The sequence below is a fragment of the Bidens hawaiensis genome, unplaced genomic scaffold (genome assembly GCF_021521415.1).
Source record: "Bidens hawaiensis isolate Kalapana, Puna unplaced genomic scaffold, B.hawaiensis_p1.1 tig00000783_1, whole genome shotgun sequence".
Lineage (NCBI taxonomy): Eukaryota > Viridiplantae > Streptophyta > Magnoliopsida > Asterales > Asteraceae > Bidens > Bidens hawaiensis.
The window spans coordinates 130,650-146,021 of NW_027491046.1; the positions used below are offsets into that span (position 1 = coordinate 130,650).

The 15,372-nt window shown below is 33.7% G+C and overlaps 1 pseudogene across 1 annotated transcript; it reads left to right on the top strand.

Moving 5' to 3' along the window:
• Positions 1-11,935: 11,935 nt before the first annotated feature.
• Positions 11,936-13,562, top strand: LOC143539332 (uncharacterized; annotated as a pseudogene). The gene is made up of 5 exons (XR_013136416.1): positions 11,936-12,180; positions 12,289-12,621; positions 12,697-13,103; positions 13,174-13,272; positions 13,352-13,562. The product of XR_013136416.1 is annotated as an uncharacterized LOC143539332 (transcript).
• The last annotated feature ends 1,810 nt before the right edge of the window (positions 13,563-15,372 follow it).

The following is a 15,372-nucleotide window of genomic DNA, read 5'->3' on the forward strand; positions in this document are numbered from 1 at the left end:
ATTTTGTGTTTGATTTCAGTTCCAAAGTGTAGGATTTGTTTAATTAACCTAATAAACTGATATTTGATTGCTATGTATTGAGATTAGTTAATTAAGTTCAGTTTTGTTATCTGTGATTTTGTTTGATTTCAGTTCGTAAGTATAGGAGTTGTTTAATATTACCTAATTAACTAATTTCTGATTGTTGTGTATCGACATTAGATAATTAAGTTGTGTTTAGTTATTGTTTTTTTATAATTGAATTAGTGAATTTAAGAATTATTCACCTGATGCAATGATTTTTTATTGTTAACTGAAATCGACTTTTGATTTACAAATCTTCAACCTGATGTTAGTGATATTTGTTATTCTTAGCTGTAAGTTCACTTAAATCAAGTTTAATTGGTGGATAGAAATTGTCAATTAAGTGATATTATGACCTAATTTGAGTTTAAGAATTTCTACCAATGAAATAACACGTCTCTTTTCTTTATATTCGAGTAAGCTTTCTCGGTCTGTTATTTTTCGATTTTAGTTCGGAAGTATTAGATTTGTTTAATTAAACCTATTAACTGATTCCTGGTTGCTATTTATCGAGATTAGTTAATTAAGTTAAGGTTACTTTATATTTAATGTGAGATTAGTTAATCAAGTTCTGTGCTATGCTCGTGAGCGGGCTTACGCTCAACAAGCAAAACTCAGGCTCGGGCTCGTTTATAAGACAAGCTTACTTTTTGGCTCAGGCTCGTTTACGCTCGGCTAGATCGAGCTTTTTCACAAGCCGATCAGAGTAGCTGGCAAGTGGCTTAGCTCGTTTGCATCCCTAAACAAGGCTAGTGTTGATATGGTTGATTCAATAGGTTATTATTGGTTTTAGGTTAATAGTTAAGTCGGCTACACAAGTTAGTGTCCATATTGAAAAGTATTTATTTTTACCTCGCATGAAGCTTGAAGACGGTGAAGAAATTATTGAGCATGGTGAAGTTTTCAGTTTTTAGTCAAATATGTGTTACTAGTCTTTGTATATGTTTGATATTTTGTCTAAAATAATAGATAATTGTCTTTTGTATGTTACCACGTGTTGTTATATAATGTGTTCTTGTGCTCTTTCGTGGCCTATACCTGATGGAGCTGATGCAGTTGTGCAAGTGGAGGATACTGAACTGATAGAAAGTGAACCAAAACGAGTACGTGTTTTGGTTAAAACTAACAATGGAGTTGATATATGTCATGTGGTAATAAGTTTGTTTCTTTCCAAGAATATCTTAAATAGCTTTGCAGTATGCCAATGTGTATAAATTTGGTCATTGAAACAAAGTTTGACAGGGATGCGACATAAGCAAAGATGATGTGGTTCTGAAAGCCGAAGAACTACTTGGTGCTGTAGAAATTGGGCTACTTGCAACAGTTGGAGTTTTAACAGTGAAGGTATTATTAGTTCTTAAACATTTGAACTTTTTTATTTGTGCCGATTGTTTACTACTCTATATGCAATGATGTTTTTTAATTGCTAGTGAAATCATGCAGGTATATCCTACTCTATTTTGTGCTTTTCACAGGAGATGAGTTGGTGGAAGTAACTTGCAAGTGTATAAATGAGGTGTGTTTGTTATCAAAATATTATTTATTGATGATATTATATATATATATATATAATATAAATAATAAAAATGCTAAGTTCATTTGGATCACGAGCCGACTCGAGCTCTACAAGTGAAGCTTAAGCTAAATTAGGCACGGCTCAATCGGGCATTTTCAAGAGCCAATCTCGAGTAGCTCACAAGCGGCTCAACTAGTTTGCATATCTAAACAAGGCTAGTGTTGATATGATTGATTTCAATATGTTATTATTGGTTAGTGTCCGTTTGTATACAAATTGAAAATTTTTATTCTTCTTGTTAGGCAACTCGCATGAAGATTGATGATGGTGAAAAAGGTTAACGATCATGGTGAGGTTTTTAGTTTTTATTCAAATACTTGCTACTTTCCTTTTTATATGTTTGATTTTTTGTCTTGATTTGAGAGTTTAGATATTTGGTATGTGTTTGGAATGTGATCAAACTTTTAATTGTGGTAATAGTATGATATCTATATTAAAAAAAAAAATTAGTGATAGTCCAAAAATAGTGTTGCTAGCCCAAAAGTTTGTAGTGGTAGACAAAAAAGTGCCACTAAAAGTCTAAAAGTTTGTAGTGGCAGCACAAAAAAGTTTCACAAAAATCAAAAGTTTTTAGTGGTAGATGAAAAAAGTGACACTAAAAGTCAAAGGGTTTGTAGTGGCGGATAAAAAAGAGTGCCACTAAATGACCATATCTATTTAGTGGCATATGGGAAAAGTGCCACTAAAGGGCGGACAAAAAAGTGCCACTAAATGACCATTTTTTTAATGGCATACAGAAAAAAAGTGTCACTAAAAGACCAAAAGTTTGTAGTGGCAAACCAAAAAAGTGTCACTAAAAGGCTTTAGTGGTAGCGCTTCTAGTGACACTTTTTGTGTGTGCCACTCATTCCAACAAGGTTCTTTAGTGATACTTATTCGGTTACTTTTGAGACTTTTGTGTGTCACTAAATGGCTTTTTATTTGTAGCGTCATAAGCAATCTCAAGGCTGGTCAAACCAAATATTGTAATGCTCCAACTGTTCTTCGATAAAGCAAAAGGTCATCCATTTGTGAACCCCTGAGTACATAGAAAGTTGTTACTCCAGTGAAGCTTGAGTAGATAGAGGTTTACACTAAGATAAGCCATAGCCAGCTCTGTAGAAGATCCAACAAACAACCATGCTTAAATGGGTTTCTAGAATGTCACTGTCAAATAACCTCACAGATAAAGTAGAAGAGCTCGCAGTAATAAGAATATTGTCATAGTATGCAATGGCAGATCTAGACATAAATTTCAAGGATAACGTTCAATTTTTTTTTACCGTGACTCATAAAATGTAAATGAAACAAAAGTAAAAACACGATAATAAATATAATTAAACACATTGGTGTAAATTTCTCCTCTTCGGTTTTTAAAAGCTTGAAATTTAGCCATTACACCCTCTTTTTATTTTATTTTATCAAGCGTTTTTATTTTGACTGCACAAATTAAAGCATTGTTCAAATCCCATCATTCATTTGTACAAACCCGCATTGATAAGCTTAATTTTAGAAAAACATATTTCAACAGTTGTGGTTGCAATCGGTAAAACCAACACTAGATTCAATATTCGATAAACCAAAGGAAAGTTGTGTGCTTTCCGGTTTTCACCATTACATGAACACGGTCACACATTCCATTCAATCTTGCAAATTTATCATCTTCCTTTAAAATGTGATAAAAGATCGTACGATCATGTGACACTCCGCACTTTTACGTCAACACCGTTAACCCAAGCTTCGTTATCTTACACGTCATGCATAACATTTACCCGATTCATCCACATGAGTCTGTCGGTATGCGTTGGTGATTAATGTTAAATCAGATATGTTTAAATAACTCGGATATAATTATTATGTGCAAGATGAGTTTTTGTGTTACATGATTTAGTATATTATGCTCGCTTAACCTGCTTTCAGTTGTCATGTAAAAGTAATATATCAAGTATGTGTTTATAATATTATCTATATGAAATTACACGTTAAATGATTATGTGCTTAGTTCGTAGCTTGTTGTGTGAAATTTCGATCAATGACGCGTAACTTCTACGTTTTAAGTTTTTATGAAGTATTATTTACAACATAACAACGAGAGTTAACTTTTATAAACTTGGACTAACGTTTTAGTCATAACGTTTCGTTATAACCCGGTTCGTTGTTAAAAAGTTCGTTTAAGTCAAAACTTGATTCAACAAGGACCATTCTTGTAATTTAGATTATATTTATATTAAATAAAATAACCTAAACCCTAATTCCTCCTAACCAGCTGATTACGATCGTGAAACCCCAACCCAACCTTCATCATCTTTAATCAAGCCAACTAAATGCAATTGACGGTGTTTCTTGATCATCCATCAATTCTACATGCATAACAGTAAGATTGATCTTTAAATTTCGTTTAGTTTTATGTTTTTAATAAGTTATTGTGAAACCCTAGATGTTAAATCTCTGTAATATCGATGATTATGATGTTAATTGATGAATTAGAACCCTAGAGATGACATAAACATGTTAGGGTTTGAGTTTTGATGACAACAGTTAGCTGGCAGATTCGTTCTTGTTTATTGTTTGGTTTGTAACTTGATGTTAAACGATGATTCTTGATCGATTATTGATTCTAGGATATAGTATTCTGAGTCTAGTTTCCAGAAAGGTAAATTTTGTAATATTTGGACAAGGTTTGAATAGTTTTTATGATTTTACAAAAACATGTGTCAAAGCTGATGCGGGGATTCAAATTCTGGTCTGTATTCCCGACATCATTACTTGAGATTAACAAAGCCAAATGAGTTGGTTCCACTTCTGGAACTTAGAATTATGATTCTAAAAGACAACCCAATTGGCCTTGCACAATTTGGATAAATGAGTTGAGAGAACCATGAAACAACTTTTTGTTGCGCAATCTGCTGAACTGTTTGTACCTATCTGCAATGATTGAATTATTGTGAGTTTTCTATGCATGAGAAAATATACTAAAAATTGCTTGAGAAACCTACTTCTTATATGCTACTGTGGTAAATTTTGTACAATTTATCCTTAAGTTTTACTTATTGAATAAAATCTGTTTGTACATGCCATAATCTGTCTCGTGAACTAAATGATCATAAGTTGAGTTGTATGATGAATATTTGGCTTATTTTGCCATGATATGATGTGTGAATACATGTTAAGACTTTTTGCTACAGTTGACATTACTTATTATCACCAAAGAGTCATCGTGTCAAGTTTGTGTTTGTGTGTGAGCCCATACTTGGGTTTAAGAGTCATGTGTTGTTGAACACGTTCTCATAACTTAAACACTTGTACTAGGTAACGGTTAGCGAGTCAAGTGCATCCTTTTGGTTTTGAGAAAAGTATATTACACGCGACGCCAGGTGAATTCATGTTTTTTTTCCTATTTGTTTTCTGGAGAGAAAACACAAAACTATTTTCGTATACTTGTTTTCTAAAAAGAAAACACCAAACATTATCCTTACTTGTTTTCTGGATTGAAAACACCAAACTTTTTCGTATACTTGTTTTCTGGATTGAAAACACAAAACATTTGCCTATACATGTTTTCTGGATTGAAAACACGGACGCACTTACATACTAGTTTTCTGGAGGAAAACTCAACAACCTATTTTGGATTTATGTAATTTCTTATATATCACAAGTTTATATTAAATGCCCTAATATCACTTAAAGTCCTTACGTTACCTTGAACCGATAGGATGGGATCGCGGGGTTATATGGAGTAGTACTACTGGGTTTGACAAACCCCACCCGGGCTAGTCGCGCTAGCACGGCTGTGATGTCGTAAAACGGGTGTTATATTTACCTAACTTTTATACGCCAGTGTTGGTGATAGACCTGGTAAGAAGGCATACATACAGTCAGCTTCGGTTCAAACGTCTAGTAGCTTGTAAATGGGTTAGCTACCCTGGTATATTTGAAAGATACTAAATCTACTTACACATATCCTACTTATGCTACGTATACTACATATACTATTTATACTACTTTTTACTACAACTTTTGAACTCACCAACCTCGTGTTGACTCTTGAGTATTTATACTTGCCCAGGTTGCTAGATGTGCTAAGGAGCGGGTTGCATTGCATATGTTAGGAGTCACAGTTGTCGCATGAACTTTAATTTCACGTTGTATTCATTTGATGGGTTGCGCATGTTTGAGCACATTGTTTATTATTTTAAAGCATTTACTTTACGCTTCCGCAAAACTTTAAACTCTTTGGTTTGGTTTGGTTTTTCTCATGTTTGAATGAGACTTAAATAATGTTTTAAATATTTGAATGGGATGTTTGGTATAACAAATGAGCTAGATCCTGATATGTCACACGCCTCGTGGTTAGACTTCGTTAGTCGAAATTTGAGGGTGTCACAGATCACCCAGATCACCTAAAATACACCCTCTTCTCATTACTAAAATCATTCGGATACATCTCCGAAAAGACCACTATCTTATATATATCAAACTTGGAAAACGAATCTCATAAATTAAACCGGACATATTTTCTAACAAACCAGTTGAGATCTTAGTGAATCTATTTCCAAGTTCTTGAATTTGCATATCCAAAATCGTATTAAAATCTTCAACCTCAAAATGATAATTTTTTAAGCGTGTTTGCGTTTGATGTTTCTCGCTCAAACAAAAGAAAAAATGGTTAATGGTATTTTTTTTGTTTTGGGCTTTAAACTTCGTTTAGCCTTTATTTGATTTAAACATTTAAATAATAATGATTATGTTGAGCATATTTCTGTATGAGCATGTTTCCGATTAATGTCTCTCGTTCAAATAAAAGAAGAAAAAAAGTTAATGGTTTTTATTTGTTTTGAGCTATCAATTTTGCTTGGGCTTTATTTGATTTGAACTTTTAAATTGGTTGGGCTTTAAACAAATAGGGGTAACGTAATATTTTTTTTCAGGGAGTAACGAAAATTTTACACTATTAACGAAAAGTTGCGGGATAGCAAGGCTCGCTACCCCTAGTTATGCTATGCATCCGCCACTGAAAGTATGCAAGCACAATGAGAATGGTAGATAACTTAGAAAGCCAAACTTTCGAAGTTTAAGACCATAAGGGTACGTTTGGTTGGAAGTACTGGAATGAAGGGCGAATGAAATGGAAGAAGGAATGAAATGAAAAAGGGAATGAAATGGACCATTATTTATTTGTCTTGTTCGATTAACATATTTGAATGAAATGAATAATTACTTTATGTTGTTTGGTATCCAAAAAAATTGTAGGAATGAAATAGAAATAATAAAAACATTCCTATCTCAAAATATATTTTTTTCATAAAAAAAAACTGAAATGGCGACTGTGGTGGTGGTAGCTCTAGCGATAAAAATGGTGGTGGTTGTCACACCACGAAAATCTTAATTTAAACAGTGGAAGACTTTGACCAAGTCTTTCGGGTAGTGACAGGCTCCGTTTCAGCCAATCACATTTAGGTATACATTTCAAACGAAGGTTGAACTTTATTTAATCATCAGAGTTATTACATGTGTCATATTACACGATTGTTATTCAAATTACAAGTTCAACATAAAGCCAACATTTTTCATTCAAACACACGCCACTATTTTCTCCGAGCTCTTTTCGAGAAGCTTCCATACTTCACTTAATTACCTGAAAAGCATATTAAAATAACAGTCAACGCGATGTGTTGATGAGTTTCCCTTTATACCAAAATAGTCCATTTATATATACGAATTGAAAACATAATCCATATAATAATCAAATCTGATATCAATTCGTGTGTAATCGTCACTACACCCCGAATTATATCCAAAATATTCCGTGTATAATGGTCTATCGCCATTACATCACAAATCCGTGTGTAATGATCTACGTCATTACATCACAAAACAATAGGCATTTCATTTCTTAAACAAATTGAGCTGTTGTAAACTAGCTAAGAATACAACATTACGTATGACTATCATAGTTGATAACCCGATACATACAATACTCAAAATATTCTCACTTTTAACCCAACGCGATTGGAAGTGGGGAGCGTCACCCCAATAGATCTACTAATATTTTTGTGCCTCTTTCTAGGGTTAACTGTTATTTAGCCAACTAGACTCATCCCGCATTATACACCAATTTGTAAAATAAAATGCCTTTATAAAACAACAACGAAAACAATATGTAATAAAGAATATGTTTTTCCCCAAAACACAAATTAAATATCGTTTTGAAAACATTTCCAGTTAAAAATCGAGGGGGTTCGATAGAGAAACTCGCGGCTTGTAGCTTTCGTTCCAAAATTTGCGTATCCTATATTAGTACACGTTTTGTTAATAAAAACTTGGTTTTAGTTTTTATATAAAGCCCTTTTTAGTTTATTAATCCTAGCTTAGTGTTCACATAAGCAAATAAGCGAGTACACATAGTTCGGCTTTCCGTTAGCTATTATTTAAATAACTATGTCAAATAAATAAACGCTTAAAATATATAATAATATTTTAAGTTTTAGTTGCTGGAAAGTTTTAAGAAAATATTAATCTTTTATTTTTCACAATTCTTGTCGGTTTCGTCGGTTTTGTCGGTTTTATGCTTAAAATGAATCGTTTAGGTTTTTAGCTTAAAATGTAACTTATAATACATATGAGTTAATTTTTTCATGTATATTGATCAAGTTTTATAAGTTAACTTGTGAAAATTTATTATTTTCATTTTTGTTAATATTTTCTTACAATAACAACTTTTTAACGTTTTCGTGTCGGTTTTCGCGACACGAACCGTTTAGGACTAAGTTTTATTATCTTGTAATTTTCTCATGTGTTAACTTATGTTATACATGAGTATTTTACCACTTTAGGGGGTGTTCTAAAAAGTCCCTAATAGTCGTGTCGGTTTCTTTCAAAAAGCCGATTTTTCGATCATTAACGTTACCGACAAGTCAATTAAATTGAACAAGTCTATACTAATCATCTAATGGACTAATCACACATATAAGGACACATAATTCACCATAAATTTCAGTTTTGATCAAATCATTTCGCAAGACACGTTTAACCCAATTTTCAAGTTTTTAGTTCATATTCTAAGTTTATTAATAATGTTACTAATCAAGTTTTGTTATTTTTATATGAACAAATATCATATTAATACCTAAATGTCCAGGTTCAAATCATCATTTCATTTACTTATAAGTTTAAGTAGTTCATTAACCAATCAAATTATGAATTTCCTAAGTGTTTAACTAACAACGTTTCCTATTATAATAACTTTTTTTTTTGATAATTCTATCTAATTCAATCATTAAAATTTGATTAAGTATGGATCTAAGTTTATATCATCCAACTTGTTTGATATAGTTTCATGCACCCTAATGCTCTATTCAAGTTTTGATCTTTCAATTAGTTAAGCAACAAAGTTTCTATTTTTAGTAAGTTGTTGTCCATTTTAACCAAGATGTTAACTAATCCATGCTTCTAATCATGCACCATGTCTTAGTTCAAAGTTGTTATTAATCACATATTGATTATATTCATCACAAGTATCCACATCAAAATCAAAGATTCAACTTTTTTTAAATTAAAGTTTCTTTATTTAGTAACTTTAACAATCTTTGTTAATCTTCAAGTTCCAACTATTAATTCTAACATACAACATATCTTACTTTCAATTAGGTTATCCAATATCACTTTTTGATTCAACAATCCATCCAAAATCTATTCTAATATCAAATCCTAATATCAAGTTTATTCAAGTTTATAGCAAACAATCAAGAGATCCAACAATACTTTTAATCAAACTTAGCAATCAATGTATGATCTTTAAGATGAATGTATGCATGTGTAAGTGGGTTTAATCCTTCCACTAACACATACATACATACCTACGGTTCATACATACACACATACCACATCCATAATATCAAACTTTCAAGCTCAACCTTAACTCAAGAACACCTAATTTAACATAGTTAACCCAAGAAATCAACTCATAAACAAAACTTACTTGTGTTCTTGAAGATCTAAAGATAAGATGAGAGTGTGTGTTTATAATTTAGTGGATTTGAATTTTTGTGTGTAAAAAGTGTGTGTGAGTCATGGGTTTTATGAAGACAAAGAAAAGGATAGTGTGGACAAGTGGGTGATGGAGATTAAGCCAACATATCAACATCATGATTAGGAGTAATCATTGGGGTGAAAGGTGTATGGATGAGAATGTTACAACACACCATGTTTCTAGAGCATGTAATGATTGGTTGGGTGTGTTGTCAACAAATGAAGTCTTCCAAGTGTTATGGTAATGATTATGGCAATCATTACATGTGACATGTGTGGTGGGTTGGCCATTGGTTTTGAGAAAACAATGGGTGGGATGGTTTTGGGTTGGGTTGGGTTGGGTTGGGTTGGGTTGGTTAATGGGTATTTAAACAATAATTTTAAGTTTCCGTTTTAACGTCTTACGAACTTTAGCTAATCAAACGAATCCCGTTTCTAATAATTTTGGTCAGACTTTAAACGAAATTGGATCTTGCTAATACAAGCCTAAGAAACTAATTTTTGGAAATTGTTGACGTTGGGTCCTTACCGGGTCGTCCACCGACACTCAGTTACTTATTTTGCAATTTTTGCGATTCAGGCTTTCTAATATTAATTTTATACATTGTCTCGACTACTTTAATATGTATTTTAATTTTTCGAGATCATTTAGCCCCTTTAAGAATTTATTTACTTTTTGACTCGTTACCCGAGGTTATTCCACGTCAGGCTCGTTAAGTGGCGATTTTTACACTTTTTGTTGACTTTGAAACGTCTAGATCACTAATAAAGAAGATTTTTCTCATAACGATGAAATTTTATCGCTAATCGAGATTATATTAGTCTCGGTTTAGGCTAATATTTAGCCGGGTGTCACAGTGGTGATGGAGGTCAGGAAGTGGTTGTGATGGTGGTAGCATTGGTAGTGATGGCGATGGTAGGGTAGCGACGACGGTGGTTGTGGTCAGGAAACAATAGTGGTGGTGGCGGTTATGGTCAGGCGGCAGCAGTGGCGGTGGTAGCACTGATGGTAAGGTGGTGGTGGCGGCGATGGTAGTGGTGGTTGTTGTCAGGTGGTGGTGGTGGTGTTGAGAATGTAAAGTGAGGGATGGATGGAATGAAAAAAAGAAGGGGGTGAGAATGAATGATTTTGATGAAATGGGATTTTCCATGTGTAATGGATGATTTCATTCCATTAAGCAATCAAATACCACTTTTTTTCATTTTCATGTGATAAATCATTTCATTCCTCCTATCATTCATGTATACCAAACGCTGCCTAAAGGCCTTCACAGCAAGCATACATTAATGTGGGCAAGTTGAGCCAACAAAGTCAAGGTTTTGCAAATAAATCACCATTAAAAAAACACGCTGTGAACGTCAACTTGCCGAATACCCCAAGCTGGAGAAACAACAACCTAAAAGACCAACCTAATAGTGATTAGCCAGAATTTAATTTATATAGTAGAGTGCCCTTTAATCCTATAAACCAACTTACAACCAATAGAATTTGTATGATCATGAGTCTTCAGATAAAAATAAATTGGTGGGGACGGTCTGTGCAAAATTTGGTTAACGTGAGTAGGAAGGAAATTGTCTAGTCCATTAATTAGTGATGATCTACAGTTATGACGGAAGGGATGACATTAATGTAAATAACTTCCTTATTTTTAGACATTAAAGGGTAAAATTGGGATTTCCAACATTAAAACGCGCATATTTTCTCCAAAACTGATCGGCCCCCCTTTTTCGCTACTTCTATCTACTCATAATTTATAACAACAAAATCATGCCAACATTAGTATAATGCAAACAGCATACCAACTTTGTGTTGCCAACAAAAATATAACAACATTATCATAACAAATATATAACAGCAAGCATCATAACAACAAATATATATATATATATATATATATATATATATATATATATATCTTTATTTTATTTTTTTGGAATACCACATGAACAATTAACAAATCTGAAATGTGTGTAATTTTTTTTTTTTTTTTTGCAATTCCTAAATTAACTGTTAATTGGATATGATCGCGGGGAATGATAAATTTGCATATCTAATTCTTTAATTAACTGCTAATTGGTTATACAAAATCGTGTGGAATATTTCGTGGGAAATGTATGATAATGCCCCTAACCCAAATTTGAAAGTAAGCAATTCTATTGGTTCTTAGGCTACTCATGTTAACAAGATTTTGTATTGTATTTGATCCTAAATCTGATAATGTAAACATATTTTATACAAGCGAAGTCAATAACCTACCTGTTCGACACAATATATTTGACCGTACTTTTATGCAAAGTAGAAGAAAACACAAGGACCGAAGACGAAATCTGCCGCCAATAAAAAAGCCACACCTTCACCCGTGTCTATTACTTTTCCCGCCACTTTCCCCTTCCCAACGTTTTCTCTCTCTAGAAATGGCGACTGAGTACGAGCGTAAACGGCTCGAAAACATCAAACGCAACGATGAACTGCTCGCGTCACTCAAAATCAAATCAAAGCTTGCAGATCTATCCTCCTCTGCCAAACGCCACAGGTATTATATTATAATGTTAATTTATTTATACCCATGTATATTGTGTATTCCACAAATTCCGGTTATGTATTTGGTCAATTAATGTACCCAATGTTATTTTGTGAGCAGATCACAAACTAAGTCTTACAAAGTTAGTCCGGATGAGTAAGATTTTGAGTGTTTGTAAAGAGTCCGGTGATGGTCATAGGAAAGTTAGGGTTAGGGGCTCCATTGATTTGGATTCGATGGAGTTGGTAAATGAAAATGTTGCGCGGGTTGTGCCGAATAGGATATTGAGCGTTCCGTCGGCGGATTTGAGGATGGTGGTTGTGGGAAATAAGTTTGGGAATCTAGGGAGGGTTTTGGAATGTTGATTCGGAAAATGAACATGGGATTTATATGTATCATCCTCATCCGTCACCTGTTTCCGCCATTTTGATCCAACCCTTTTCTTTAAACAAGGTACAAGCTTTTATCTTGAACTTTTATAATTCTTAAATGTTTTAATTATATATATATGATCTTGATTTGGTGCAGATAATTACAAGCTGTTATGGAGGTCTAGTAAGATCACTAGATGTCGAAAAACAGACATTTGATTTAGTATATTCCAGTGAAGATGCAATCTTTTCAATGTCTCAAAAACATGATGATGTGAACAATTTATATTTAGGTGAGGGTCATGGGGTGGTTAGTATTTGGGATCAGAGGTCTGCCATGTCGTCATTTTCATGGGATTTACATGATTCTAGGATCAACACCATAGATTTTAATCCAGAAAATACAAATATGATGGCGACAAGTTCTTCAGGTGGAACAGCTTGCATTTGGGATTTGAGAAAAGTTGGTAAGAGTAAGCCAAAATCTCTTAAAGAGATTACTCGTGAACGCGCTGTACATTCTGCTTATTTTTCACCTTCAGGAGACCGTCTTGCTACAACAAGGTATATTTATGTTGCATAATATTTTTATTTTATAGTTATGATGCTTATATGTTGTTATGTTTTTATCTAGTCTTGATGATAAGATTGGAGTGTTAAGTGGGCCGAATTATGAGGATGAATTTATGATAAATCATAATAATCAGACAGGGAGATGGCTTTCTTCATTCAAGTAAGTTGGTTTTATAACATATATTTGAGTTTGCTTTATAGTTGGGTTGATAGTAAGTTGTTTGTTATTTGGAAAGCAGAGGTGTATGGGGGTGGGATGATTCATATCTCTTTGTGGGAAACATGAAGAGAGGAGTTGATGTAATATCCACAGAGGAGAAGCGAATTGTGACTACCCTTGAGAGCCCTCACATGACTGCAATCCCGTGTCGTTTTGATGCTCATCCGTACAATCCTGGGATGCTTGCGGGGGCCACGAGTGGCGGCCAGGTCTATATCTGGACCTTATAATTAATGGCTGGTGACATGTAATTTTCTTTAATCGTTAACCATTTGGTTATTTTTCTTCTTTGTGACATGTTATGTATTGGTGTTGATCTCTTCATTGGCTGTTAAGATGGTTGGTTCTGAGATTGTATCAAATTTCAGTGGATGTTTTTGTTCAATGCTTTTAACTTTCAGTGAATGACTTTGAAATTTTAGGAATAGTAAGGATTAGTGGGCGTATGTTTAACCGTTCTAAAATTTAAAAAAAATCTTTTCTTCAGTTTTTGTTTTTCTCACATTCTCAACTCATGTGATAATTGCCTTATGAAGCTCTGAAGAACCAGATTATATGTAGGACTGCAATTTGTTAGGATTGGCATCACTGGAATAAAATTGACTTCATTGTTTTAGATCCACCCCTGCTTATATAGTTAGACGATCATGTAGAATGAGGATGATGATCTACTTAATGTTGGTCCTTTATCGGGCTCCAACAATGCTTGAACTGGAAGTTGCATTTTGTTAGTGATTTATATTTGATACACAATGTGTCTTCTTAAACTTACATTTAAACAAATAAAATACTTGTTAGTTTCGAATAATTTTTGTACTCTCAAGTCAAAACCAGAGTGTGAAACTTATACCTAGTCATGTCACTTTGATTTAACCATTCAACTTGAGCTCATTTCAAACAAAATTAATGTGGCTTTTGAATAAATGCCTATCGCTGTACTTAGAGCAAATTACCAAAATAGCCCATTTGATGAGAGAGAAAAGGCAAAATAGCACGTGAGATTTCAATTTCCCAAAATAGCCCATCAAATCCAACGTCCTCGTGAGTTTTTGAGATTCCCCGTGAGTTTTCGTGGACCAATCAAGATCTGCCATGTGTTATCCATTTCCACCTACCACGTAAGTTTTCATCTCAAATCTGTCTGAAACGTTACTTTTAAAATCAAATCAATCCTGACGAAAACCAACTTTAACGTGATGTTTCAAGCTGTTTTCGTCGGCAACGTGAGTTTTCAAATAAAACGGTTTTTGTGTTTTTTTTTTAAATTCATCTCCAAAGATGAATTTCAAATGAATTTCAAATGAATTTCGTAAATTTCAGACAGATTTGAGATGAAACTTGCGTGGTAGGTGGGAATGGATAACACATGGCAGATCTTGATTGGTCCACGAAAACTCACGGGGAATCTCAAAAACTCACGAGGACGTTGGATTTGGTGGGCTATTTTGTGAAATTGAAATCTCACGTGCTATTTTGCCTTTTCTCTCATCAAATGGGCTATTTTGGTAATTTGCTCCTGTATTTATTGTCTGCTCGGTTGTAGTTAAAAGTACTCAAAAGACCTGTCCCCAATCTGTTCTACGAGTAGTGTCAAGGCTATAGTTTAGCCAGACAGGGACAAGTCATCAAGGTTCACAGGAGAGGTTCCACTATGCCCATGATAAGTGGATCCTGGTTGAGGACCTTGGCTAAAAAGGTTGGTGAAGATCACAGTTGATGCCATTTACCAATTCAATCAATCAATCATGTCCAGTAAAATCCCACCGACAGCAAAGCTATAAGTAGGGTCTGGGGAGGATGGGATGTAGGCACACCGTACCTCTATCCAAAGGAATAAAGAGGTGGCTTCCAGAGAGACCCTCGGCTCTAAGTACATGTGTATGAAGCAAAATAAAGGAAAATAAAGCAAAATAAAGGAAATCAAAGTTTAACAGTTATATAAAAACTACTACTAATTATCTTAATATTAATAATAAGATCACAGTTTAACAGCTATATAAAAGCTAATAATAATTATAATAATAATAATAATATATGTAA